Source organism: Siphateles boraxobius, unplaced genomic scaffold (assembly GCF_051911475.1).
Source record: "Siphateles boraxobius isolate OS27281-9 unplaced genomic scaffold, OSU_SipBor_1 46, whole genome shotgun sequence".
Taxonomy (NCBI): Eukaryota; Metazoa; Chordata; class Actinopteri; order Cypriniformes; family Leuciscidae; genus Siphateles; species Siphateles boraxobius.
The window spans coordinates 5658427-5664426 of record NW_027509097.1 but is presented as its reverse complement, the minus strand read 5'-3'; positions in this window follow the sequence as shown (position 1 = coordinate 5664426).

Here is a 6000-nt window from a genome sequence, read left to right as displayed (position 1 = left end):
TTGTCTCCATCTCGCTTCAAGAACTCTAAGCACTGCTTGATACCCGTGAAAGTCTGAACAAGGATTGTTCTGTTTCTCGTTGATACAGTGACCATAAAGCACATCCAAGGAGTTGGTACCTACTAAAACTTGTGACAGACTCTTGAGATCCGGAACTACCAAACCTAAGGTAGGGATTTCAACTTCTGCACCCACAAACTCTTTTGGAAACTTCAAGACCAACTCTATGTACCCTAGATATGGAACTGCTTGTCCATTGGCTCCTTCTACCTCTAGTAGGTTTCCCAATGACTTCAACGGATGATCAGACAGATGCGACTCGTAAAACGACCTGGGAATGGTAGTAACCTGAGATCCTGTGTCTAGGAGACAACTAACCATTTTACCCCCAATAACAATCTGCGCTGTGCACTTTACTCCTACTAACCCATCTGGCAGGTTCTTTAATGGTGATCTATTCTGGTTACTCGTGACGGCCGCTTGTCTATAACACTTAGGGCGGTTCAAGTTACACCTCGTCTCCGTATGCCCCGCTACAGAGACGTCCCTTAGTTTAAAGACAAGGAAGAACTCCTGTGCAGAGAGTCCCACTGGGCCTGCTGCTCTCTCAACTTATGACGCTTTTCTTCAACTCTCAAGGGGTTTGCTGGATTATCACAGGCAACAGCCAAATGACCATTCTCTCCGCATCGGAAGCAATATCCGGGGACGAGGTCGATTGGTCATTGGTTGGGCCCTTCTAACATCTCGACCAGTATCGGTCTCTATCAAACTCTGAGGCGGAAAAACTCGAGAACTAGCAGTCACATGTGAGTGATCTCTAAAATTTCTCTGCCGTTTCTGATCTGAATTTCTACCTAAAGTAACAAGTTGAGCCTGAGCTTCTGCAAGTTGCTTTCTTAGAGAATCTGTTTCAGAACTACTGGCATTTGGTGTTTCATGAGAATACACTGCCACTTGCTGGGTGGCAGCTCGAGGTTTCGGGTAAACAACAGGAGTTTTTGGCAACCCAAAGTGCGTTTTCATTCTCCTTTGGAAGTACGTTTACTCTCTTCTGTTCGAATTAACACAACCAACTCAGCGAAAGTGAGTGGCTGGGCTCCGCTTTTCCCTAACTGAAGGCTGTCAATGAGACCATTGTCCCAACATCCCCTCACAAATTGCTTCAAAAGACAACGGTCATGATCTTTCTCCGCGATGCCTCCCCTCTTAATCGTTGAACTCAGAAGAACTTGCAACCGGTGTAAAAAATCTGACGACTTTTCACCTTGGTTCTGCAAAGTGCCCATAAACTTGGCCAACAGTTCGTCACCATCCTCTACGGAACCATACACTGATTCTAGCAACTCAAGGTACACCGCAGGCAAAGCTGGAGGTCGCACGTACTTCACTACGTCGGCGGCAGGAGACAACAAGCTATCTAGGATCCTACGTACTCTTTGCAAATCGGAAATAGCCGGATCACTTAGCAGGAGTTCTACACTTACTCGCAAAGTGTCAAAGTCAGGTTCATTTGGGGGACGCAGGCACCTCCCTGAGAAATTCCTAAGACGATGTTACGTTTGCTGTAACATCGCAGCATCAGCTGACTTCACTATGTGCTCTACTACCATCTTTTGAGTGCTCGGTGGGTCTACAATGTTCATGGGGAAACCAGAACGTGTAGTTACCGTAACACCATCAACGGTGGTTTCTGGAAAGGCCATAGGGCCCGTCTGTCTCTTGATTGGGTTTTTGGATTCTAAAGTTTGCATTCCTACTGTTTCTGCATTACTGAAATCATCACAGCTCACATTTCGTGCTCTCTCTGGAGTACAGTTAGTAGAGTGAACTTCTTGGAGTTCATCCAACTCCTCCTGAAACACATTTGAGAGAGGTTTCTCACTGGTCGTCTGGTTACAGACGTTAGCCAAAGCTCGTACTTGGAACATGACGCTCGAAAGGCTTCCCAAAGTTATGGGTAACATTGGCGCTAAGTCCAGCATCGCAGAGCTGTGAGCATATTCCACAATGGCATGCTGACTCACTGTTGTTTGGAAAGGAAAAGAAAACCTGTGCTCGATCCTACCACGCTATTCACAGTTCGATCCGCAGTTTGATCCTTATTCGGGCATGGCTCGCCAGTTCCTGCTTGCACCAACTCTCGAACTTTCGCCGTTTAGCAGGGACATCTCATGTGCAGCTTCCCCGATCCTCGTTCCGGAAAGCAGCATCCAAACTCAGCAAATAGAAAATAGCAGACAAAACCAAAGGAAAATCCAGAAAGGATATAAAAAGAAATAGAAATAGAAATAGAAAGCCCAAGGGGGGAAAAAAAACCCAACCTTGAAAAAAACAAGGCCACAAGTACAATTAGGCACTTTTCTCAAAAATACACATATTACAACACTTAATTTCAATATATTCAATTATTAACATTTCAAACTTCACTTTTCTTATAACATTAACACACTACTTCACATACATAGAGCAAGTTTTCAAATGACGCGCTAGGCCTCATCTGCTCAAATTACATGTGCGTCACACTCGACCGATTGCTCAAGCTCAATTACACGACGAAAACTATTAAATTTACATTTCACAGATCATCAAAAATAACTTCTCCCTTTATAATATCACTTATTTAACACATTTATGAAGAAATCTTCTATTATTTTTCCCTTTTTTATAGAAGGTTGTCTCTTACATAAAAGTAGCTAAATATAACACACATATCCAGCATTTGAACACATTTTATCAGATATTTATACATAAGAACCTTAGTAATAACAATAAAACGAAAACTTAACTTACCAAGAGTGCTCTAATATCAATTAGAAGAAGTTCGCGGCAGCTCTTTCAGCTTTAGGACCGTACTTCAATGGACGTACAAAAAGCTAGTTTCACTTTTACTCAAAATCAATTATCACAATATCAAGTTCTGTTTCTATTTCTCAAAATCTCTATGTTTCTATGAACAAACTACTAGCTTGCTCACTCTAATTCACTTTCCTCTCTTCTTCCAGGATCGCGCTCGCTGCTTCCCCCGGAAATGAACACTGCAACATCTCCTGATTCCGATGACTCCACCCACTAAGGCGGGCCAACTCTGATTCGTCCATTAGGACCAATCATTGTATCACTAAATCAAATCACTCTTCTCTAATTTATGTATTCTTATTTTCTCTTTTCTTTACAGATATTTAATAAAATAACTGTTAATTAACATAAGTGTCAGTCGCTTTATTTTCTATTTCAAAAAATAAAACATCTTTAGTAACCTGGGTTACAATTACATCCTGAGAAAAGTGGATATCTGGGGGTGAAACCCCATAGACTCCCATTCATTCTGCACTCGCCTGCGAGCGCCCCCGCATGGACAGAGACCGGAAGTAACCAGACAGTGCCAATTCTCCTCTTATTAGACATTCTCTGGGTACGTGCTTCTCATTTCTTATTTGTGCATCCTCGTTTCCTTTCCTCGCTTCCTTTCCTAGCGCCTCAGCTCCTCCTCTTGTAGGTTGTGAGGGAAGGACGCAAGGAAAGAAAATGAGGACGGAGGAATCGAATGAAAGCTTTTTTTATACATTGGAATACTTGATCACTCGAGCGTCACTTCACAGCGTCATCAGCAGCGCTCAAAGGATCTGCCCTTATGTTTTTGAAGTTTGTTTATTTAAAAATTCAAAATGAATAACAATAAAGCAAAATACCATGTTGAAATATGTGAGATGTGTGGTTTATATAAACTGCAAAGGTAAACTATAAATTAAAAAGATTGGGACAGATGTGAAGGGTGAGGAGAATGTATACGTGCGAATGTATACGTCCTGGTCGATAGCACTGATCTACAGTATATAATAAATGACTCATTGGGTGCTTCTCATTTCTTATTTGTGCATCCTCGTTTCCTTTCCTCGCTTCCTTTCCTAGCGTCTCAGCTCTGTAGGTTTTGAGGGAAGGACGCAAGGAAAGAAAATGAGGACGGAGGAATCGAATGAAAGCTAGTGGGTGCTTCTCAATATCCCTCCTCATCTCCTCGTTCCTCTGTCCTCCATCCTATGGCCTGGAAACCGATCGAGCTAAACCATCTTGAAGGAAATCTCAATTCTCTAATTGCACCGTGAGGAGTCGAGGAAAGAGGAGTGAGGAGGCTTTCAGATGAGTCATGAGCGAGAGTTTTATCGACTAAACGTGACGCGCGTATACATTCTCCTCCCCCTTCACATCGATCACAATCTGTTTTAATGTATACTTTACCATTGCAGTTTATATAAACCACACATTACACATATTTCAACAGGGTATCTTGCTTTATTATTATTAATTATGAATTTCTTAAATAAACAAACTTCAACAACATAAGGGCAGATCCTTTGAGCGCTACTGATGACGCTATGAAGTGACGCTCGAATGATCAAGTATTCCAATGTATAAAAAAAGCTTTCATTCGATTCCTCCGTCCTCATTTTCTTTCCTTGCGTCCTTCCCTCAAAACCTACAGGGGGTGGAGCTGAGACGCTAGGAAAGGAAGGGAGGAAAGGAAACGAGGATGCACAAATAAGAAATGAGAAGCACCCTTTTTTATACATTGGAATACTTGATCACTCGAGCGTCACTTCATAGCGTCATCAGCAGCGCTCAAAGGATCTGCCCTTATGTTGTTGAAGTTTGTTTATTTAAGAAATTCATAATAAATAATAATAAAGCAAGATACCCTGTTGAAATATGTTTAATGTGTGGTTTATATAAAATGCAAAGGTAAAGTATACATTAAAACAGATTGTGATCGATGTGAAGGCGGAGGAGAATGTATACGCGCGTCACAGTCGATAAAACTCTTCCGCATAGGATACACCTGTGTATCCTCGCTCATGACCACTCTGGAAGCCTACTCGATCCTCGCCTCCTCGCGGTGCAATTAAAGAATTGAGATGTCCTTCAAGATGGCTGAGCTCGGTCGGTTTCCGGGTCATAGGATGGAGGACAGAGGAACGAGGAGACGAGGAGGGATATTGAGAAGCACCCATTCTGTATAGATCAGTGGTCGATAGTCACAGTTCAGCTCACAAAGCACGGCGTTCGTGGCTCGACTGGTCGAGACTGTTTTCCAAAGATGGCTCCTGCTTGTATACGTGAAGTGTTCTTTATTTATAAAGTATCTTCTTATTAAACTATCTGTACACTTACAAAGTTCTCAATGCTTCAGTTTGCAGGTAGAGACCCTAATTGACCTTTTGCCGGCCCCTCCCCCAAAACGGCCATTGTCCAATCACACATCATAGCAACCGTTACTATGTGAGCAGGTCCGTCAAACATTAGGCTTGTTTAATATACTCTCGACTACATTTCAGGCGAGGCAAGGCGATCTCAAACAAGCCTATTGACTCCAAGCAAGATGGTGAAGCGGTGCGCCCACGGCGTTTGTAAATCGGACATTAGCTACCCCGAGAGATTGTCTGGAGGATTTGTGTTCTTTCTGTTTCCAAAGCCGAAAACACAACGTGAGCGGTGCCTACAATGGATAAAACAGTGTGGACGGCCCTACTCACAGTTAAATGTGTCGAACACAGTTAACTCGCGTGCAGCGTGCGTGAGACTGAGACACTGAGATTAGTCAAAGAAGCATGGAGAAAGCAGATCTAGAGAATCCACAAAGGAATTACGTTTTCTAAAGGGTTGTTGTTAACATGATATTTTCGGGGGAAAGGAGCAGCAGTCACTAGCAGTGCAGCACCTGTAGGCTAACGTTACAGTTTAGAGGAGTGCACGTTCGCAACGGGGAAAGCATGAAGCTTACTTGACAACATCAGTTCATATCAATATCGTAACGAATAGAAATAACCTTAAATAATGTGTGGTTATCTGCATCTTTCCGTCTCTTATGTATAGTTACTTTTTAAACACGAAAATCTATATGTCAATATTGCAGGTGAATTAAGATCTACACATAGATAAGCAGCATATTCTACAACCAATATTTGTTTTATTTAGACCCATTGTATTAAAGCCAGAGTGCCT